The sequence below is a fragment of the Chlorocebus sabaeus genome, chromosome 21 (assembly GCF_047675955.1).
Source record: "Chlorocebus sabaeus isolate Y175 chromosome 21, mChlSab1.0.hap1, whole genome shotgun sequence".
Lineage (NCBI taxonomy): Eukaryota > Metazoa > Chordata > Mammalia > Primates > Cercopithecidae > Chlorocebus > Chlorocebus sabaeus.
Window position 1 is genome coordinate 14,728,232 of NC_132924.1, and position 24,637 is coordinate 14,752,868.

The following is a 24,637-nucleotide window of genomic DNA, read 5'->3' on the forward strand; positions in this document are numbered from 1 at the left end:
CCTGGCCAGACTGCAACCCAGACTGCAAGCCAGGGTAGATGGGTGTTTGGGTGCCCTGCCCTTTCCAAGGAGTACAGAGATCAGACCCAGGATGTCTTGGTCAGTAACAACATGGTTTCAGTGGCTCAGAACCAGCCCCCTCCACTTGGCAAAGAACTGGAATGTCATGGGAAAGAAGCCCACCTCGAGGAGCTCTGGGAGACTCAGTGCCCAGTGGGGTGGGGCTCCCTTGTGGGGATACACAAAGTTGGGGGATGGGAGGCCAGCAAGAGGCAAGAGACGCTTATAACTGGGGGCTTTGGACCTTCTGTGCACATGAGCCATCTGGGGGCATTTCAAGATCCAGGGCAGGAGGCTGGGAGGTTGCAGGAATAACAGTGTCTAGCAGCCTCCCTAGGGTGCTCCCCTGAGAAGCACCGCCTCAGCCAGTCCACTTTTGAACAATTTCTTCTCCAGGCAGGGGCTTCATAACCACTCTTTGCCTTGTTCCATGAGGATTCATCTCTGTGATTTAAGGAGAGTATCATGTATAAAATAGACACTGAATTTAAATTTAAAAATACAGAAGAGAATAAGAATGCAGTTTATGTTAGCACATAAGCCAAAATTCTTATCCTGCTTTGGCTACAGCCACATTCAAGCCCTAGCTTTCACATGAAAGAGACAAACAGACATACGAAAATAAATAATAAAAATAAATTTTGATAAAATAGTAAGAGAAATAGTCATGAACAGAAATAATAAAGGAAGTCATCATTAAAGCAAAAGTGATATCAGAATTGAGTAAAAAAGATAGACTAAAAATAAATGATGAAAAGGAGGAACAGTTAAAATACAAAAATTAAAAAAAAAAAATGCACTAAGTAAACACCTCCACAAAAGCAGGGAAAGATGACTCAAGCTAGTGAGACAGAAAATTGGCCTAGAAACAAATCATAAAAGAAATGGAATTCTATGACAGAGGGCAGAGAGAAATACCTGTGGAACTGAGAAAGAGCTAAAGGAATATAAGGGTTATAAACAAAGGTTTGTAACTATTCAGACACTGCTTGTCATGAACAGATAGTTTAACAAATGGAAAAATGAAAGCAGTAAACTTGGAGATTAGCAAGATGGATGGAAAGAGGGAAAGCAATTAAAGACAACATAAGTCAGAACCCCAGAATATACGAAAGCATAGCAGCATTGCAATGGTTTGAGTCTATTTAAAGCAGAATAAATATATCCTCAAAGATCTGGAAACAAAAACAAACAAATTGAAAGATAAAGCCCCCAAGTTGAAAGCCTGCAACTAGAGGGTGTCCTCAGCTGGATCCTCCAGCCAGGACAGTTGGTTGGAGCCAGGGCAGAGCCTGAGCCAGCCTGGACTCCCAGCTCCACCTGGCACCTGCAGACTAGATGGCTTCCCAGTCATGCCTGTGACTGTCAGAGGGAGCCACCTTAAATAGAAAAACACTTGCAACCTCATTTTTCTCTGTCCTCTTACCATAGGGACTATGATGGTTACTTTTGAACCAACTTGGTCAGGCCATGGTGCCCAGTTGTTTGCTCAAGTACTAGTCTAGATCTTGCTATGCAGATTTTCTTTAGAGGTGATTCAATTTTAATCAGTAGACTCTGAGTAAACAAGATGACCCTTTGTAATGTGGGTGGGCCTCATCCAATCAGATGAAGACCTTGAGAACCAAAATGAGATTTTCCGAAGAAGCAATTCTGCTTCAAGGTTACAAGATAAAACCCCTGCCTGCTGGGTCTCCTCTGCAGATTTCAGACTCAAGGCTTTTACTTGAATTTTTAGCCTGCTGGCCTGCCCTAAGGATTTCAGACTTGCCAGCTGCCAAAACTGTGTGAGCCAATTCCTTAAAGTAAATCAATCTCTCTCTCTCTTTTTCTCTCTCTCTCTCTGTCTTCTTATCTGGAAATGTGGCCATAGAGCTTTAGGAGGTGCCAAGGCCCCATCACTCCTGGTGGGTGCAGCTGGTGGTGAGTCTGGGGTCCCAGGCAGTGAGACCCTGTGCTGGCCAGCACTTCCTGAACAGTATGGAAGCCTGGGTATACATCCTGATTCAGGACCTATGAGCTTACGAATCCTCCTTGTCTGAGCTGCCCTTTTCTTATCTATAAAATGGGGAAGCCGGCATTCCTGGCTTTGAGGCAATTTGTCAAGATTATCAAGACTGTACTTGATAGATGTGCTGGATGCCTAAAAGGCACTCAGTGGAAGGTGCTGTGTCTTGTAGTTGTGGGTTCTCTTCCTGGCACAGCATAATGAGATGAAATCAGGGAAAATTCAAGTAGCAGGGCACACCAACTCAAGGTGTATATTAATTGTGTGTTTCTTGAGAAGAATCCCATTGGCCAGTCTTGGTGACATATGAGAACTACTATCGCATTTCTTGCCCTCAGGAGTAATCCCAGTGGGGAGCTCGCCATTTTTCACAGCTATAGGACCCTTTGTGGAATCAAGAAAAATGGACTTAGGGGAAACTTCGGTGGTTTTCAAGTAAGATGTGGTGTAGCCAGACAATTCATAGGAGTTGGGTTCCCCTGGATGGGATAGGAAATGGGGTGTTGGGTTCCACATGTTCTGGAAGGTGACCTCACACTCCTGGGCAGGTCCCAAAGAATGCCTGTGGTGTCTACCACAAGCAGAGGGACTCTGGGAGTAGAAAGAATGCATCCAATTTGGAAAGAGATCAGTGGATCTTCCCTCAGTCTACCTGGGGCAGCAGTATTTGACCTAGGATGGAGGAGGACACTTGAACAAGGACCCTTGGCCTCTAGAGATGCTGTGGTCACAAGAGAGAGCCCCACACTCATCCAGAAGCATGTGAGCCCTGAGGTTCTCATGCCACCCATGGAAATCACAAAAGAGACCTCACAAGTGACGGGGTGCTCTTACTAACCTTGAAAAAGAGGAGCTCAGAACTGGATTCTTTTCAAATAACAGAGATGAGGCATCTCCTGGCCCTGGATACTGAACTTGGACTTTAAGTTCTCCTACCCCAGTTTCCCAGTAGTAGCGATTGTCAGTATAAACTCCCACACTGACCTCATGCTTGTCGATGGATGTGGGTAGAAGTGGCTTCTAAATGTACTTATCATTTTGAAGATCAGGGGACCAGGTTGGGATTAGAATCTTGGGCAACTGTCAAGTCCTTAAAATACGTGGGAGAGTAGGGAAGGTTAACCCAGGTCAGATGCCTGGAGAGGCAGCCGTAGACACTGGACTGGACTCTACAGCAGCAAGCTAAACACCCTCTGGCACCAGAAGGGCTGGGCACCAGAAAACTATGAAGACACCTGGAGGAGGAAGGAAGCACAGGGGAGATTACAGGTCATCCTTGTGGACAGGTGAGAATGTGGTCAGGACTGTGTCAGGCAGAGTTAAAGGTGGAGGCTGGAGACGCAAATATCGGATTCTCTGTGTTGAAGTTCTCTGTGCCATGTCAACTGGGATTTAGGAGGCTGGAATCTGCAATCCCTAACCACATGGCAAGATCTTTTTCAGAACTTTTTTGTTTCACATTACAGTGCTGCTACTAAATCAATAGAATGACTATTTAAAAATACTCCTTTTCTGGCAAGTGAATACTAAGTGAAGGCCACTCTGTAATCCAAATAATTCAGTTGCAAAGTATGTGAAAAGTAGTATTTGTCCTGAAACCAAAATCACAAATTAAAATGATAAGAAAAGAAGTGTTAGAGAAATGTTTGACATTCAGCATGCTCATGTCAGCAGTGACTGAGCCAAATAAAAATGTAAATCACTCATGTTTGTGGTAGAGCTCCCTTGAACTCACTTGTTCTCTTCCCTACTCCTTGCTGACACATGGAAGAGTCTCCTCCCCAGGCTCCATGCAGGCAAACACTGTCATGTGACTGCCTCCAGCCACCAGATTGTGAGCAGAGTTCTCAAGTGTCACTTTTGACTCTTATCTGCTGTGGCAGCCATGGGGCCGTGTGTTGGGATTCAAGCCAAAAGTGAATTCTAAGTCCCCCAACCAACAGAATGGAACCCTTCTCTCAGCCAAGGAGATTTTGAAGAAACCTGAAAAACTAGTTTAGGCCATGATGGGAACGGTGGTCAGGCATGCCTCATTGTATTCTCCTCTCTTTGGAATTCGGGCACAACTGACCAACCTAAACACTGAAACAGAGATCTTAAGACTGACAATGGAGACTCTTTGTAGCAATAAGATACCAACATGACAGATAGCAGGACCTGAAAGAAATCAAAATAGTTTACCCCAAAATATGTTTCTTTAACATATTTTAAAATGGCCTTGCAAAGCTGTCTCTTGTGGGGGAAATTTACATTTTATGATCCTGAAGAAATTAGCTGAGAGTCTAGTATCTTTAAGGGTCTGAATAAAAAACATTTGCCATCTATTGCCTCTGAGAGCAGCCACCTATGAGGCTTCATCTGCATAATAAGAACCTTGGTCTCCACAGGCTTTATCTTAACTCAGGAGTTCCCTTCTATTAGTTCCAGATCTTTAGATAATAACTTAACTCTTTCAACCAATTGCCAATCAGAAAAATCTTTGAATCCACCTGTGACTGTAAGCCTCCACTTTGAGCTTTCCTGCCTTCCCAGACAGAACCAATGTATACCTTACATATATTAATTGATGTCTTGTGTCTCCCTAAAACATGTAAAACCAAACTGTAAACCAGTCACATTGGGCATGCTCTCAAAACCTCTTGAGACTGTGCCTCAGGCCATAGTCACTCCTATTTGGCTCAGAATAAGCCTCTTTAACTATTTTACAGAGTTGGACTCTTTCCATGAACAGAACGATAAATGTATACTTTGGAGGTTGCCTGGGTCTTCCAGGAACTGCTTGAACAGTGGCAGCGCTGTGCTGTCAGGACACTCCTCTGCTTTAATTGGAAGTGGATAAGTGAATATCTGTTGTACGAAGCCAAAGGGATATTGGGGCTTCTTTGTTATCAAGCACAAACTAGTGTACCCTGACTAATGCAGTCTGATGAAATGTCAGGGGTGTGTGTCATCATCACCATTAACTACTTAATTGAAAGTCATTCTGTTTGTACTCCTTATGTGCTGCCTATTCTTTATTAAATAGACTCCTTAGTAAGACATTCAGGGCACTTTGCATTTTGTTCCCAACCTACTTATCTTTTGTCACTCCCAACACTAACACTCCCTGATTGGTTCTGCCATGCACCTCCTCTCTACGTATGAGTTCTACTTGTCATTCTTTGGATACCATCTCTGTTTTTTTTCTTCCCTCCATGCCTTTACTCCATGCCTGGTTCTTAGAATGGTGTCTGTAAAGGCTACATTCTCTACTCTGCTTACAGAAAAAATATTTCACCTTCAAGGCCAAGTATAAATATCTATTCTTCTTTGAAGATCTCCACCGCTCTCGGGATTGGTTTCTCAACTCTCAGTGCTCTCCAAGCTGTTGAGTTACAAGTCCCTCCTGGGACTGATCCTACTCTATGAGAGTTGGTTAATAATCGATTTCTCTTTTTCAGTCTACAGTGTTCATTGCAAATAAAATAGGGATGCTAATAAGTGCAGCCTGTATCTGACCCATGAGGCATTTAACGAGGGTTATGTTTAAAGATTTTCTTTTCTTAAATTTTTGGTAAGCTGTGGAAAAATGATAGTCATTGTTGTTATCATTAGTTTTAGATCTCCTTTCTACCTTCAAAGATTGCAAGTCAGATCTGGGAGTTAAGGCTGAGTTAATTACAAGGTTTAGTTGAACAACAGTGTGTGAGTTAGTTCCTATGAATTTCAGTATGTTAATCCACAAAATTAGGAAAATAATACCAACCTCAGTGTATCATTGCAAAGGTTAAATGTGCTAATCTGGTACCTGGCACATACATTTATTAAATGGCTGTTGTGATTAATATATTTGACCATGATATTAAATAGGGCTTACTGATTTTTCAGCCCTGAGAAATCCTAGTTCAGGTTTCTCTCCAGCTAGTGAGAGCCTGTCTGGTGTGAACCTAGTCCAGAGGGTGTGAAGAAGGGACCTCAAATGCTGAGGGTGAAGGAGCCTTGCTGGGTCAGAGCAGGTGCAGACCTCTCAGAGTGACAAGCCCCTAACCCATGATGTCAGCAACTGGGATGACAAATTAAGTATTCCTCTGAGTGCCACTGAAATTCTGGACTGCCAGGTTGTTCCTGGAACAATGTATGGAGTTAAAAAGTCAGAGCTGTCTCCTCTGGCTCTGTCCTCCAGGCTGACAGTACAGCACTGAGTAGAGGCAATGACTGTTCTTCCTTTCCAACAACAGGCTTCCCATCTGGGTGATCTGTCTCTGCATGCATTGGGTGGGAATGGTTGAGAGAGAAGAAGGGCCTTTTCCTTTCCTCCAGCCTTCCAGAATGTAGTTAGACATTAGTCTAATGCTGACATCAGTAGGGAGACTGATTCTCCCTCTCAGATCACTTCCTCATGTAATGAGATGAGAGGTTTGCCAGCCAGGAGCAGCTATCGCCCTGCAGTCAGCAGCTTTACTCTTAAGAGTACATCCTATCTGGAGCTATGGAAAAGCTCTTGCAGGGGAGCCAGGGAGGGCTGCTGCATTCCACATGGATTTTAGCCTTACCTGGGACTTATTAATAGCCTTACTCAGTCATTTACTAGCCCTATGATCTTAACCTCTCTTCACTCTAGTTTCCTTAATTGTAATGTGAGGATAATGCCACCTATTTTGCACAGTAGACATAAAAGTCCAACCAAATAATTTAGAATATGCTTCATGCATGCCTGGAGTGTTGGAGAGGCTGGAAGCCTCACAGTTATATGATCATGCTACCATCTTCTCCTGAGGACCGTGTGGGTGGTCCCACATGCAGCCAGTGGCTGACATGAAGCTACTTCTCTCTTCTCCCTCAAGGTGGACAACATGGTATGGAGCACTTCATCCAACTTTTTTCTTATCCTGAAGGCATTCCTTATTCATGATTAAAGGCTAATTAAGGTGCCACATTGAGTTATAGTCAATTACAAACTCAACTTGTGCCACTGCTCTTCCACTCCCCATTAATGTTCCCAAGCTCAGAAAGAACAATAAAATTTACCATCATCAGGATTTCCAACTCCATCTGTGATGGCTGATTTTATGCACCACCTTGTCTAGGCTATGATCTCCGGTTATTTTAACACCTGTCTAGATGTTGCTGTGAAGGCACTTTTTAGAGGAGATTAACAATTGAATCAGTAGACTTTGAGTAAAGCTGATGACCTTCCATAATGTGGTGGACCTCATCCAATCAGTCAAAGGCTCTAAGAGAAAATGCTGTGGTACCCCAGGAAGAACGAATGTTGTCTCCAGACTGCAACATAAAAATCTTGCCTGAGTTTCCAGCCTGTTGCTCTGCAGAATTTAGACTCAAGACTGCAACATCAACTCTTAATGAATTTCCAGCCTGCTGGCCTGATCTTGACTTGCCAGATCCATATTGTGGAAGTCAGTTCCGTTCTCTCTACACACACACACACACACACACACACACACACACACACACGCGCACACTCTCTCTTTCTCTCTCTCTCTCTCACACACACACACACACATGCACGCACACACATCCTTTTGACTGTCTTCCTCTGGAGAACCCTGCCTAACACACCCTCTCTGCCTTATGCTTTGTCTTGTAGCCACCATTTGCCGCTTCCTTCTCACAATATCTTTTTTCATAAAAAAGCCATCATTTCAGAGGCCGGGTGCGGTGGCTCACTCCTGTAATCCCAGCACTTTGGGAGGCTGAGGCTGGTGGATCGTGAGGTCAGGAGATTGAGACCATCTGGCTAACACGGTGAAACCCGGTCTCTACTAAAAATACAAAAAATTAGCCCTGCGTGATGGCGGGTGCCTGTAGTCCCAGCTACTTGGGAGGCTGAGGCAGAATAATGGCGTGAACCTGGGAGGCGGAGCTTGCAGTGAGCCGAGATTGTGCCACTGCACTCCAGCCTGGGTGACAGAGCGAGACTCTATCTCAAAAAAAAAAAAAAAAAAAAAAGGCCTTTCCTCCTATCCCATGTAGCCTGAATATGGTTATTTGCCTGTCCAGCAAGTGTATATGTTTTGCCCTTATTAGCAGCACCACAATTTCTTTCAGGTGAACACTAACTCAGGGGAAGCCGAGGTGTTTCCTTGTGGCCATGGTTCCATTGATCTTTATACCCAGCTTGAGACTGGGGTCACACTTTTTTGATTCTTCTACTTTTATACTGCCTTAAAATCGGAGAGTGTGAGTCTTCCAACTATGTCTTTCTTTTAATAAATTTATTTTGTCTATTTCAGTTTTTTTGTATATCCATATATGTTTTAGAATTAGCTTGCTAATTTCTAAAACACTGTGACATTTCTTGGGATTACATTAAATTTATAGATCAATGTGGAAGAATTCACATTAACAACACATAGTCTTCCAATCTCTTCATTTATTTTATTTTATTTTATTTTATTTTATTTTATTTTATTTTATTTTATTTTCTTGAGACAGGGTCTCACTTTGTCTTTCAGGCTGGAGTACAGTGCCACGATCATGGCTTACTGCAGCCTTGACCTCCCTGGGCTCAGGTGATCCTACCACCTCAGCCTCCCAGAATCAGGTACTACAGGTGTGTGCCACCACACCTGGCTAATTTGTTGTATTTTTTGTACAGATAGGTTTTTGCCGTGTTGTGCAGGCTGGTCTCGAACTCTTGGGCTTAAGTGGTCCTTCTGCCTCAGCCTCCCAAAGTGCTGGGATTACAGGTATGAGCCACCATGGCCAGCCTCTTGCTTTATTCAGGACTTCTTTAATTTCATCAATGTTTATAGTTTGCAGTGTACAGATCCTGCACATATTTTATTCCATTTATCTTTAAAGAGTAAATATTTCTCTGATGTTATTATAAATTATATTGTTTTATAAATTTCATTTTCAGTGTTTTTGTTAGCATATAGAAATACAATTTTTTTTGTATATTGACCTTGTATTTTTTGACTGATCTTAGTAACTTTCCCCCTTGTTATTCTGGCTAGGTTCTTCTGTGCAATGTTGAATACAAGGTAAAAATAGAAATCTGTGGCTTCTTCCCTATCTTAAGTGGAAGTAGTCTGTTGTCTATTAGTATGGTGTTAACTCTATTTTTTTTGTACATCCATTTTCTAAATTTAAGGAAATTTCATTTTATTCTTAGTTTACTTGGAGTTTCTATTATGTGTGGGTATTAAATTTTGTCAAATGCTTTTACTGCATTTACTGAAATAATGATACATTTTTTTTTTCTTTAAGTGTGTTGGTACAGTTTACAGTGATTGATTTTCAAATTTTAAACCAAGCTAATATTCCTGGGACAACCACAATTTGGTTTTGATGTTTCATCCTTTTTATATATTCCTGGGTTTGGCTTACAAGAACTGTGATCCCATTTTTAAAAATCTTCTAATGCCTTTGGTCTGGTATTAGGATATTAGACACTCTATATTGTTATCAGGATAATCCTGGCCTCAGAAATGAGTAGCAAAATGTTTCCTACTCTACTCTTATCTGGAAGAATTTGGGTTAATTTGGTATTATTTCTTCCTTAAATATTTGGCAGAATTCACCAATGAAGCAATGTAGATCTGGAGATTTCTATGTAGGAAGGCTTTAAACTAATATTTAAATATCTTTTAAAGATGTAGAACTATTAAGTTCATTTGTTTTTCTAGGTTGATCATTCGTAGTTTGTGTCTTTCAAGGTATTTTCCATTTCACCTAACTTGTCAAATATGTTGTTCCAAGGTCATTCATAATATTTCCTTATCATCTTTTTGATGTCTGTAGGATCTGTAGTGATGTTCACTTTTTAATTCCTTATACTGGTAATTTGAGTCTTCTGTTTTTATTTTTTTCCTAATAAATCTTGCAAGAGGTTTATCAATTTTATGAATTTTTTTCAGAGAACAAATTTTGGTTTCACTGATTATCTCTATTGCATGTCCACTGTTCATTTCATTAGCTACTGACATTTTCTTTGTTATTTCCTTCCTTCTGCTTGTTTTGGACTCAATTTGTTCTTCTTTATTGAGTTACTTATTTGAAGCCATTTTTCTTTTTGAATACAGTAATTCAATGTTATAAATTTCTCTCTAAGCACTTCTTTAGTTCTACATCTCACATTTCAATATATTTTCTTTCTAATATCTTTGAGTTGCAAATGTCTTTACATTTACTGTATTGCTTCTTGCTTATTTAGAAGTTTGTTGCTGAATTACCCAATATTTTCCAATATTCTAGATTTCTTTCTTTTATTCATTTCTAGTTCAATTCCATGGCAGCCAAAGAAATATTTTATATAATTTCAATCCTTTTAAAAGTGCTGAGTCCTGTTTTAAGGCCCAGGCTGTAGCCTATATTGGTAAATGTTCCATGTACATTTGGGAAAAATGTTCTGCTATTGTTATATGGAGTCTGCTATAAATGGCACGGAACTGAAGCTGGTTGATAATTCTTTTGGTTCCTTTTAGCCACAAACACATAAATTATCTTTGGATCTGCTCAGTCACAAGGCTTACAAGAACAGTTTGTACTGCAGGCTGAACGTGTGACACACGCTGCTCATTTTCTAGTCCTGCTCAAAGCTAACAGCCTTTTGGAAAAGTGTGTGGAAAAATCAAAGCATCATATTCAAACATGACTTGTATGACCACTCCAAATCCAAAATGGCCTCCTAAGCAAGTGCCTCTTTTTGTGGTAGGGGGTATAGGGCAGTGACTTGCATTTCATCTTGGAGGCAGACCTGTGTGTTGTCTTGTGGAAAGTCAAGATGATTGAGATCTCTGCAGACCGTGTTACAACAGAGAGCTATAATACATCTGGGTAGCTGCAATTGGAGCACTACCTGATTAAGTTTATAACACTCAATAGTCATTCCATAAGCCTTCTGCACAGGTCTAATTGGTGAGTTAAATGACAGTGCGATAGGTATCTCTGCCCTTGTTTCTTTGAAGTATTTTATAGTGACATTAATCTCTATAATATCTCCAGAGAGGTGAAATGACTTCTGCTGGTATCATTTTTAATTTTTTATCGTAGAAGAGACTGGAAATTTCATGCCTATGTATATAACCAAGAAAAATCAGTAAGTATTTCTTGTAAAAGTTTTGTATGAAAATGTTTATAGATGCATTGTTTATAATAACCCCAATCTGGAAACAGCCTAAGTGTCTATCACTAGGAGAATTAATAAGTAAATTGCGGTATACTTGTGGTAAACGCTTTTTATCTATGTAACAACATGGATGACTGTTACAGTCTTCATGTGGCAAAAAGAAAATAACAGAAAAATGTTCAGACTGTGTGATTCTATTGATATGAAATTCATAAAAGACAAAACAAATTGATGATGATACAGTTCACAATAATGCTTACCCTTAGAAAGGAAGGGATTGGTTATTGACTAGGAAGAGGCATGTGGAAATTTTTTAGGGTGTCATTCTAAATTTTCATCTTGTGGATATATACACAATCATATACATATGTAGAAATTTACTGAGTTGTACTAAAATTAGTTTGCTTTGTGTACATTGTGCTAAACCTCCATAAAAAGTAAAATGAGGGAAAGAAGTAGAGAGAGAGGGAAAAAGTGAGAGGGAAGGGGAAGGTTGGAGGGAGGGAGAGAGAATAGGCAGAGGAAAATGATAAAAGAATAATGAATTTTTCCTTTTCATCATTATCTATTAGGTTATATTTCTTCTATATTAAAAATAATACTAAATAAAAGAAACTAGACAAATTATCTCATTCCTGTGGCAAATGCCAGACAAAATGAGGAATTGATAAATTCGTGTATGGAAACACCGAGTGAGGTAGAGATGTTCCTCCTACTGATCACTTTACACTGTGCCCCATAAAGTGTTTATTCTACATTTTCACAGGGACCCAGGAAGTAACGATCTCAAAACTGTTGTTTTCCATTTCTCCATATATTGGCATCCCCTCTGTTACATGATGTAACCTATTCAGACCTGGAGCCAGCCTGGGCATGACATAGTGCACTTCTGGGTAGGCAATCCTGTGTCCTCACCAGTCCCCAGACACTGGCCCGAATGCTATGAGCTTGCCAGGAGACTCACACAGATGACCTGCTTGCTGCATAGTTAAGAAAGTGTCAGTCACAAGACAAATCATTTTACTACACAGTGAAAATAATTCAATAATGTTTGCAAGGTAAGTGCAATATTTCAGTTTTGCTTTCTCCCAGTCGCTTTTTGTTTGGCTGAATGCAATGTGAAATATATGTCCCCTCACCAAAACAAAAAGAGTTCATTGAATATGATGAAAAGAGAGAGCAGCTCCATGGGAACAGAAGCCAAATAAGCTGAGTGAAAAGCAGGGAAATGGAAAAACTCACTTAATGGCACTGAGCAGCAGAGCTTGGAGGACTCCGAGAGCCCTCACCGAAGCACATGGACAGAGCTGGGCGATGTGGCAGCAGCAGGCTGCTGGCCTGTGAGTGTGCTGTCTGTGTCATAGGTATGTGGCAGCCGCCACTGGAATCTCATCCCAAGCCCTGCCAGATGATGAGCTGTTGATCTTACTGATTTGCAACACTCAAAGCCAAAGTCATCCAGATTTTTATGTCATGACTCGAGATGGTTTTGTGTTTTTAATTCCCACCTACTGCCACTCAGCTTTCTGAAGCTGATGCTCACCATGGAGACAAGCTCAGGCATGCACATTCTCTGGCATTACTCAATAGGCCTTGGCCCCAAATCCTTGTACAGTCATCTGGTTTTAACTCTGTGGACCACTGCAGCTGTAGGCACCTCTGAGACCAGGCAACAGTGAAGTCTGCAGCCTCCACGGCTGAAACCAGCCCTTCTGAGCATCCACTCTGCCCCGTGCAACATTAGGACTCTAGATATTAACACTATGACTTTGAGAAAAAGGCAAACTCAAGACAGCAAAGAGAAAAATCATGCCTCCCAAAGGTGTGGAAATAACTAGTCCTGCTCTTCTTGTCCAGTGCATCAAAGAAAGTGTGCCATCCTCCTTAGCAAAGGATGTGTGTGCACCTTCTAACAAACCAATAAAAGGGTTGAGAAGAGAGAGGGGAATGATCCAAAGAGATGAATTTTAAAAGATGATCTGTGAATAGGGGGAGATTGTGATTGTGAGTATGCCATAGGAACTCAAAGCTTCAGTCCAATCTTGTTTGCATCAAGTCACCACTGCCTAGTAATTAACACTCTAGTCATCCTTCCCTTTGACCTTGCCTCACCATCTGGAGAGTCTCCTCAGGTAGATAAGTAGCTAGCTAGCTACATAGTATTATTTGATAAGTCATTGCTATGGTTTAAATGTTTTTGTCCTCTCCAATATTGTTGGAAGCGGTGACTGGATCTTCAGCAGATAAGAAACCCGCTGGCACCTTGATCTTGAACTCTCCAGCTTCTAGAACTGTGAGAAATAAATTTTTGTTCTTTATAAATTCCCCACTCTCAGGTATTCTGTTATAGCAGCACGAACTGACTCAAACAAAATTTGGTACCAGGGAATTGGGGTGTTGCTACAACAAAAACCTCAAACTGTCAAAATGGCTTTGGGACTGGATGATGGCTGGCTCTGGAACAGTTTTGAAGGGAAGGCTGGAAAAAAGCCCAGATTACCAAGAATGGTGCATTCACAGTGATTGTGGTGAAGGCTCGGAAGAAGAGGAGAGCTGTAGGAAAACCTCATTCTTCTTAGAGATTACTTAAGTGCTTGGCCAGAATGCTGATAGAAATATGGGTAGTGAAGACCATTCTGCTGAGGTCTCAGATGAAAGTGAGAAACAGGTATGAGAAACTGGAGGAAAGGCCATTCTTGTTACAAAGAACTTGACTGACTTCTGTCCTTGTTCTGGGACTTTGTGGGATGCAGAACTTAAGAGTGATAAACTAGGATATTTGGTGGAAGAAATTTCTTCCAGCAAAGTGTTCAGGATACTGTATGGCTTCTCTTAACTGCTTATAGTAAAATGAAAGAAGAGAGAAATGATTTAAAGATGGAATTTTTAATTAAAAGCAAAACAGAACCTAAAGATTTTGAAAATTCTAAGCTTGTCTATTTAAAGAATAAATATGTATGCTTAGAAGAGAAAACCAAGGGTATGGCCAAGTGAACATTTGATAAGGAAATTAACAGGAATAGAAGGGACCACGTGCTATATATCAAGACAACAGGCAATGACCCCAAAGTCATTTTGGATACATTTGGGGTTGCCATGCTCATTGCAGGCCCAGAGTTCTAGGGCCTTGAGGGCAGAACAGTTTCTGGGGAGAGACCAGGATGCCCACGGGACCTCAGGGTTTATGGCCCAGGTCTGTCCCAAGTCTCTATTCTCCACATTCTGGTGCAATGCTCCTCAGCCACCCCTGCTGTGGCTTCGATGGGACCTACATACAGCTGGAGCCACTGCTACAGAGGACATAGGGAGTGAGATTTAATGTTGTGTATGTGGTGCTACTTTTTCAGGCACGCAGGATTTCTTTCTTGACCCCCGCTGGAGGTACTCCAAACACTTTACTTACTTCCCACACTCCCCATCTGTCCTAGTTGGCTCAGGCTACCATAACATAGTATCACAGGCTGTGTGGCTTAAGCAACAGACATTTATCTTTTCACAGTTCTGGAGTTCAGATGCCAAGATAAAGGTGCCATGGTTGGTTTTTGGTGAGGGCTCACTTCCTGGCTTGTAGACGGCTGCCTTCTTGCTGTGTCCTGACATGGCCTCTTCTCTGTGCATACAAGGGTGGTGGGGAGAGTACCCTAATCTGTTTCTCTTCCTATTCTTATAAGGCCACCAGTCCTAGCAGGTTAGGGACCCACTTTTAGGACCCCATTTAACCTTATTTACCTCCATAAAGACCCTATCTCTAAATATAGTCATATTAAGGGTTAGGGCTTCACTATAGGAATTTTGGGCAAAGCAGCTTAGTCCAGAATACCACCCAACTCACTCAATTTTTATAGATGGTCTCACCAAACGATTTGTCAAATAACTGTCTGAGGGATGTAGGAGGAAATAATATCAATTGCAGAGGTAAGTGGCACTAGCCTAGAACCTGAGGATCCTGAACTCTCCAAGACAGGAGGGAAGAGAAGATGTGAATGAGGGCAGGGACAAAGAATATGAACAGCGAGAAGGGGATGTGAGGGGCTTTCATGTGGAGTGACCCTGAGCTGCACACATTGCAAATGACTTCCTCTACTCCAGTGACTTTTTAAAAATTAATTGCCTAAAAATTGACTCTGTAGTCCCTCCCCAGCTCTATTTTCAGCCATCCATTGCAGTATATCATTTATGCTGGGAAGGTCTATTCTATGCCAGGTTCTGTGATTGAAGCTTGGGGAGGAACATGTGCCTCAGACATAGATTCTTCCCATTACAGTTTCACCGATTCTTTGAAAGGGGGCTTAGACATGCAAAATAAATTACAGTATGGTGTAACTGGCCCTGTAATACAGGTGTGTTTTAAGAATTATCATAAATAGTTGTTCAAAGTCTAACATTAGTGACATGTGGTCTAATAAAGAAAGAAAGCTTTTCAGGCTGCTTCTTCCTCCTGTTTGTCTGTTTGTGCCTGTGTAGAAACTGAAGTGATGCAGCTTATAGAACTTCCAGGAAAGCTTTTGATTTTGAATTAGACTTATTTCAGGGGCCTCGTTGAACTGTCATAGGCTTTTGGCTGTCATCTGCTAGTGAAATTACTGAAGATCATGAAAGCTTGTTTTAAGGTGCCCAGCACACCCAATGATCACAGATTCTGGGCATGGGGGATTGAGTGCTCTGAACACAAGTTGGTAAGCATGGCAGACTGCTATGGAAGGGTGCATTTCAACTGTGTCTTGAAGCATGAGTACCTTACTAAGACTGAGATTTGAAATCAAATGTTCTCTGGCACCTTGACCTTAGCAAAAATGGGACTGTATTTCCTGAGGTCCATTCCCGTGATAAAATTCCTATGAGGCATATTGAAATATTAACAGGATTTCACCTATTCTGGAGTTGCTCTATGGTTGGTGTGCCCAAGGAAAGTGTAGATCAATAAGTATAAACAAACTGGGACCAACTTTTTGAATTTCTTCTTATTAACAATATCGTTTTTTTAAAAATCAGGACTTAAAAAGATAAACAAATGAAGAAACACAATAAACGGATGATTGATGATAATAGAATCGTGTCTGTGGAATTAATCATATAAAGTTCTCTGTAAAGTGGTCTCTATCCCAGAGCTGTTGTTCTCTCATAGTATCCTGTGATTCCTCACCCCTCTTGACTCTGAGCTCCTCAGGGGTAGGTGCCTTGTCTCACTTGTCTTCCCATCCCTGGAAATGACAACAACTATTTGTATAATAAATGAATGAATGAGTGGATAGATCAATGAATGAGTGAAAGCACTGTTTCCTTCTTGCCCATCTCTGGTAATCAGAAACCGAGGTGTGTTGTTCTTGGTTCTCTATGACCAAAGATGCTCATTCCTCATGTCCTACCTCCGCTTCAATTCCCAAGACACCCCTGACCAAGGATGTTACTTAACCTTTGAGCCTCTTATTTCTCATCTCAAAAACAAGAACATTAAACACCCTCTCTCAAAGCTGTTGTGAATATGAGAAGTAACACACGTAAAATCTCTAACCCAAGGCTTGATAGGTGGCAGGTGTTCAACCATGGAAGAGTCATAAACCTCTCAGATATCAGGAAAAGTTCAACCTAGAACATGGGGCATCCTTATTGTAGAAGGCTTACGACTGGAAAAATGTAAAAGAAATTTGGTAGTGTCTGGGCATCTATGACAGCACATTTCCAAGTGTCCATACATCTCACTTGTTTGCAAGAGGGATGGCCAACTTAGAGAGCAGTGGCTAAGTTGAGTTGTTCCCCATGAGTGTACAACATGCAACCCTTTTTCTGAGTTCTCATTCCTGCCCACCACCAGAGTTTTGCTTGAGGAAGATTCCTTCATTGCTAAGGTGAGGGGAACCTCAGGTGCCATTTTAAATAACTCCTTTCTGGTTTTGTTGCCGTCCAAGGCAGGGTTTTGGTTAGATCTAAATCTCTGCTTTCAGCTCAGTACAAACCCTTCCTATTGCAAGGAGAATGCGAATTCCTACAGCTGACATTAAGCGGACTCTTCCATCAGGACCCCTGGACATCACTGACAGCAAGGGGCCTGGGGTCTTGGAATCCTTGGACCTGTGCCAACTCAGAACTGGCCTGAGGCCTTTGGAAGCCATGGCCACTGCCGTTGGGGCTACTCAGCCCAGCGCCTGAAATCCTTCAGACACAGTGGAGCATCTGCTTGCACCCATCCTTCCCAGGAAGCTTCCAGGCTTCCCCAGTGGTCAAAATGAGGATTACGGGAACACGCTGCGTCTGTTCATCCAACAGCTGAGACCCTACCTGCCAACACAGCTCCCACTTTTCTGCGCACATGAGTAAAAAGAAACTACAAATTGATTGTTAGCTTTTGTGGACAGTAAACGCTTATAGGAATGGGATATAGCCCCTCTGGTTTAGCCGGAACCTGCAAAGTCTTCTAGGCTGCTGAGCCACTCTGAATGTAACGTGCCTTGAGAGTCAATTTTGTGACTTCATAAAGTTGGTGAGTTCACATCTGTTCTGCACAGCACTTTACCACCCTAGCTATAATGTTTTAAATCCGTGGAAAGAAAAGTATCATTTTGATTTAAGAAATGCACGTGTGGGGAAGGATACTGATATATCCTGAGAGACTAGCAAACCCTCATACACACCCTACATCTTGTGCCAATGAGTTTTAGATTTCTTTCTTATTTTGTCCCCCGTCGTGGAAATGTAATTTTTTCCATGTGTCAGATGATGAAGGCCACATCTTTCTGATTCAAAACCATGAACTTTTTCCCACATCAGAGCCAGCCAATAGGATAATGGTGTCTAATTCTCTTTTTAAGCCACATTAAGACCAACAGATAGCATCAGTTAGGATTAGATTTGGCTGTATATAAAAGAAACTTGAATGCAGTGGTCTAACCAAATGGAAAGTATTCTCACCCATAAGATAAAGTCCAACCCATAAACTGCTCCAAACCCACAGATAAGTTCCTTTTTGGCTTGAACCGTGTTGTTCTGTGATTTACAATTTTTGAATTTATTGCCACATTTTAACAAAAATCATATATCATATAGAAATACACAGTTAGGCTCCTTCCCAAATAGCAACTGTTGGCTGATGCTGCCTAAGCTATGACTGCCTGTTCAGCCCCTGCATGGCCCTACAGTGACCGTCCATCCCTCCTCTGTCACCCCAGTGCTGAGAATGAGAGTCTTGGCCAAGTACCTCCCAGCTGCTGCCCTCTGAGTCTGCAGCCTCTGGTTTGTGCTCCACCATCTGTATTCGTTTCCCAGGACTGCAGGAGCAAAGTACTGCCAAACTGGTTGGTTTGGGACAATAGAAATTTATTGTCTCACAGTTCTGGAGACTGAAGTCTGAGATCAAGGTCTCGACAGGGCCAAGCTCCCTTTGAAATCTGCAGGAGAAGGGTCCATCCTTGCTCTTCCAGCTTCTGGTAGCCCTGGGTGCTTCTTGGCTTGCCGAGAACCACCTTACCGCCATGCTTCACATTATCTTCCTCTGTGTGTGGCTTTGTGTGTAAATGTTCCCTTTTTATAAGGATACCAGGCCTATCAGGTTAGGGCCTCACCCTAATGACCTCCTTTTAACTTGATCATCTGCAAAATCCCTATTTCCAAATAAGGCCCCATTTTGAGGTACTAAGGGGTTAGGACTTCAATATCTTTTGAGGAGACATGATTAAACCCATAACACCTTTTGAATCTGCTTTGGTCTTTCATTTCCTAACCATTTCCCCCTATTTTGGTATTTTTTGTGTTTTAACTCCTATCCTTTCTTATGGCTCCAGTTCCTACCTTATCATACCCTTGTGTGTGGCCATTCACTTTTCCATTAAGAAAACTTCAGTTCCAGTTAAAATAGCTTCTATCTCTTTATCTTGGTAACTCAAAAATAAGTTTAGCTCCATTAGGATAGACTTTGTTTAATGTATTTTTTTCAACAGAACCATTTGGGTGAGGATGGGAGCCTGACATGGGGGTGACACATTCGTTCTAATCTCATGGGAGTTACTGCCTGGATCCCTCTACTGAGAAAGATGTAAGTCTCAACCAGACTCAGTGGTTGGGAGTTCTGTGAGGGATGGGTGGTGTCTCCTTAAGTGCCAAGGAGCAGGGCAGGCAAGGGTATGGTGGGGTACATGCTAGGTAGTGCCCATTTGGTTTGTTCAAAGTTAAGCACTTTTTTGACCACTAGGAACTCAGTGATGAATTATAGAGTGGTGCTTACCTTTGTAAGCGAGGAAAAGACTCTTGATAACAAGTGAGTGCAATACAGAGTAGTAAGTACTCTTGTAACACAGAGCAGACCCAGAAAGATGGAGTCTGGCTCAAGTAGCATTCTATAAAGTACACTTCTAAGAAATAAAACTCTATTTATAGTGAGATGTATTGGAAAGTCTTAATTCAAACTACACTGAAGGCAAGAATGTGGTCCCAGGTCCCAGGATCGAGCCATCACCGAGGACCTGAAAATGGCCTGTGACCACTGGGCTGGAGAGAGCAGTATTGCAGACCAGAGGCTTCTTTTCCACATATATCTGCCATATCTTAGGTTCTTTGGTACTAGAATGTCCATTTCCTGCTTTAAGGCCATTATAATTAAGTCCTGGTGTTTTCTTACCCACTCAAAGCACAGCTTTAGAGTTATAATTGAAAAAATGGCTGTGTATCAGAAATGTTGCATCTGTCCTATTTTCTCTGCAAATTTCGCCTGACCTGTTAACCTGGGAAAGGCTGTGGAGTGCTGGTACTCTCTGCCTGTCATGTGGCTTCTGTGCATTCTTCGTTGACAAGCAGCATGTAGGGCATGGTCTGGAGTGGGGAGAGGGGTTGAGACGTCCAACACAGAGTCAGACCCCAGCATACGAGCTCCTCCTCCTAGAGTTTAAACTTGGGAGAAGTGCTGGGGGAAAGCAAGGTGAGCAGCAGCAGTCAATACCTGTGATAACAAGTCATCCTGCTTCTTTTCTTTCTGATCTATCCCCAGGACCCCTACTACTTATCTTCTATGTACCCTTCCCTCCCCACTATGCTTGCCTGGGGCAGCCTCACACAATCCAGGCACAGGGCTTGGTGTCCAGTCCTCTAGCGATATGCCCTAGAGGTTCCTGTAACTGGCCCATGCTCTTTGATAAGCATGCCCTTACCCACTGGGGCTCTTTCCTAGGTCCCACTATGGAAAGCCTGAATCCAGGGTTAGGGAGACTGGAGCCTACTCACCTGTCCTGGGTGGGTCAGACTGGGGATTTCTTCACATTACTGGAAGCAGCCTCATTACGGCTACTATTGGGACAGCACTGTGTGCCAGGTCTGGGGTCTGAGGGGTCAGATATTGTAGCAAATAGAAAATACATGAAGAGGTCAAGATTGGAGATCCAGGACTGATCAGAAAGGGGTGCGTAAGAGGACCACCAGCAGGAGGTCCTTCTAATGACCTCCATCCTGACAGTCATTAGAAGGAAGTGCCTCTATGCTCTTCCTCCTAAGGTACAGCAAGGCAGGATGGGAGACTCTCTATGGGAGAGTGAGCCGAGATCTGTGGACCCTGGGCTCCTGACTTCAGCCTCTCTCAGGAGCCCACTGGGAGCCATTACAGATATCTGCATATTTGCAACTACTTTAAGGCTCTCGGCTGGGCATGGAAGCATGGCCCTTTCCTTCATTTCCCACAGAACAGCTCAGGGCAAGCTAGAATAATCACACAACACTTGCCCAAGGCCCAGCAATGCCCTAGCAGGTGACCAGAGGCTCAGCCGGCTTCTCAGACTTGCAGCCCTGCCCCACCCTCACCAGGCAGAGGGACATGATGGCAAAGGGGACTGCCTGCGTTTCAGTTTCTCTGTTCTCCCGCCACCCTTCTGGCGAGGAAGCATGCCTGGTTTGGCCACCATGTGGAGGGAGCCTCATGGCTAATGGTCCACTCCGAGCTGTCAGAGGATCTACTGGCTGAGGATGTCCCTGGAATGGCCATTGGAGGTGCCGGCCGTGGGACACCATCATGGTGACTTCTTCCTGGTTGCCCGGTATGCTGCCCCACCTGGTAGCTGTAAAGTCCTGATACTGATGACTGTGGGGGTGAGGCACACATCTGGTGTTCAGAGTTCAGTCCGGCCTAAATGCTGCACATCAGTTGGATTTATGTGAGGCTGGCTGGAGGCTCCTGGAGGTGGGGTTGACCTCTGGCCTGTTTGTTCTCCTAGTCCTTGTACCCTCTCTCCTTTGCTATCTCTTCCTCCCCCGCTGGCCCCTCTGGCTAAAGTTCCCTGTGCACCCAGTGATCCATGTGTGGAAGAAGAAAAAATAACAGCATTGTCTGCATTTGGGGCTCTTTTAAATTTAAAAAAATGTATGGAGTTGAAATTCACATTACATACAGTCGGATATTTTAACATGAACAAATTCGGTGGCATTACATGCACTCACAGTGTGAGCTTTTAATCGTATCAGTGACTTAAAATCATTGATCCAGGTCCCTGGCCACTTGCTATGGATTTGACCTATGTTGTGTCATTTACTCCTGTCACCAACTCTAAAACAGGAGTCACCATCACCCCTCTTTCACTGATGCGGAAATTAGGTCATAGCCTTTCCCAAAAATACATGGCTGCAAAATCTTAGAGTATAAACTTAAACCCAATCCACTGACCCTGAAAGTTTGGTTAAATAATTTCTTTTCTACTCTGCCATGTTGCTTATTGGAATACGAAATCAAATTCTCTGCAGTTTTCCCACTTAAGAGAGGGCAGCATGCTGGTCGAGGAGAAAAGGACCAAGTAACTTCTTGTCTCTGACCTGCTGCTGCAACAAACTCCCTGGCTTGAGGATAGGGTCCAGGCAGTGCCTCCGAGGCCTGAGCACCTTTGGGATTTAATGCACTCACCTGGCCTCAGAATTCTTAACAGCAGAGCATTCAAGGGAGCAAACACCCAACTATCTGAGTCAACCCAAGACAGAGAACTGCTCCCCACACTGATCTTCTAGGCCAGCCTCCCTTTGTGTGGAAAAGGACAAGGATAAGGGCTTTGCTTAGTGCCATGGTGCCTGTTACAGACCTTGGGGCACTGGGCTCTCTGTCCAGCCCTCTGTTGGGTATGATAAGCTGCAGAATAGAGGTCACTGGGTCATAGCTGGCCACTGCTTTGGGGCAGAGACACTATCTCCATCCAGTCCGCAGGAGGCTTTTAATGGGGTGCTTCCTCCTGTGAAATGTCCCCTCAACCAGCGTGCAGCTCACATTTGCTGTGCCACTTCACAGTGACAGCTCACACAGCCAGATCTCCACTATGGCAACAGGCAAAGCTGCTGATGTGGATGGCAGATGGCTGTGGCAGTGGTGGGGGAGCTGGCTGCATAGAGGAACAGTGTGATCGGGGTCACATCAGATAAGAAGAGGAGGCAGGGAGGAAAGGAGAGGGACTTAAGTGTCTGACAATGGAAAGCCAACCCCAGCTGGAATCTGGCAGCCCTGAGAGCAGCATAGGGGCGGGGAATAGGGGGCACCATAATGGGATTAGTGGGACTCACTGTATCATAAAGGAACATTTGAGCACACCTGTCCCAGCAGAGCTGAGGGAGCACTTGGAGTGTTATGCTGGGGTGGTGGGCCAGTTGTTTCTGTCCACCAAAACTCTAGGTCTTTTCTTTCTTCTTTTTCTTTCCACCACCCGCCACCACCCCACTTCTAGGTGGGAAGAGGTTTGGGGAGGCTCTGCTGTACTGGGGCTGGTGGCTTGCACCTGTTAGGGTAATAGCTAATTCCTTCAGCCCATGGCTTTTGTGGCTAATGTAATGCTATATTTCCAATTATTCTGGGGAGAGTGTGAGTGACCCAGGGCCCAGTCACATATGTGTCCACCTGGTTGAGGTTGAGCCAAAACCTCGTGAGGCAGCTGCCAGTGCCTACCGCACTGAGAAGCCAAGCCAAGAGGCTGGAGGGGGTTGGAGGCAATGGGTGAGTGTCTGTTTCAAACCTGGTTAGTCACTAAATTTGCTTCAAGGACTCCTGCAAAAATTGAGGAAACACAAATCTATAAGTAGGAAAATCTTCTGGAAGTCTGCTGATGCAAAGATGTCACAGTCTAGTCTAACTTTTTTAAATAATGGTAAGATGATAGTCATATAATAACATAAACACCATTAACAACCCTAGTGAGCGTTTTTTTGGTCAAGGTTTTGCAGCACATGAGACTAGGATTTATCTGTTGGCTGTCGAGCCCAGACTCGAGCAATATGCAATGCACAAAACTCCATAGAGATTTTGTGTGAGGTTGACATGAAACCTGCTTGCCAAATTTAATAGCAGTAGTATTAAAGTAATGATGATTTAAAGACCAAGTTTAATTTAGTAGTACTAAATTTTTGCTTCCTAGGCTGGGCTTGGTGGCTCACACCTGTAATCCCAGCACTTTGGGAGGCCTAGACAGGTGGATCACCTGATATCAGGAGTTCAAGACCAGCCTGGCCAACATGGCGAAACCCTGTCTGTACTAAAAAATACAAAAAATCATCCGGGCCTGGTGGTGGGTGCCTATAATCCCAACTACTTTGGAGACTGAGGCAGAAGAATTGCTTGAGCCTGGGAGGCAGAGGTTGCAATGAGCTGAGATCATACTGCACTCTAGCCTGGGCAAAAAGAGTAAAACTCCATCTGAAAAATAAATAAATAAATTTCTGCTTCCTCACATCTGTGGTGCATATGATACTCTCTGAACTGAAGATTAAGACACATGATGTGAAAGACCTTCGTGTTGCTTCTGGGTGCAGGATGTGACATAGAAGATACAATTGAGACCCACAATGTTAAAATTTAGGAGACAACCCTACTGCTGAGAGCAAAACTTGGGACGGTGCCCAGTAGAAAGTGATGAGTCCTCCCTATGAGTGATGGCTGTACCATTCTGACAGCCAGTGGCTCAGATCATGGGCTGTGCCTATCACCAGGCAGGTCCCCCTAAGGGATTCAGAGATGGGGTGGAGGCCCTGGAATATAGACAGGGAGGGAGGGGAGAACAGAAGCCCTAGGGTTTAACAATGAGCTTAGATCCTAGTCAACCATTCAAATCCAATCACTGGGCTGGGGTGGAATTCATAATGATGACTGTACAAGCACAAAACCACATCTGGTGGGACCATCTGGTCCCTTCTGACCGGTTCCTGGGAGAAGGGGGAGGGAGAGTAGAGAACTGTACAGTTCACCCGAGTGGCAACCGCTCTCTCTGTGGAGGATCTCACCTTTTTGATGTGGATTTCTGCTTGAAATCAAAAGAGTGAAATTTGATTGAGTGAACAGAAGAATTGGTTCAGATTTTCATTTTATAACATGATCCCTTTGCCTTGCCGACCTCCTGTGCTCTGCGCCCAACTCTCTCTCTCTCTGTGTCTCTGGCTCTCTCTCTCTCTCTCCCCTTCTGTTTCTGTTATCTCTATCTCTATTACCACCTTTTCTTCTAACTCCATCCCTATCTCTAACTCTAAGCTATGGAGATTTTTACTGGACCATGTGGCTTTCA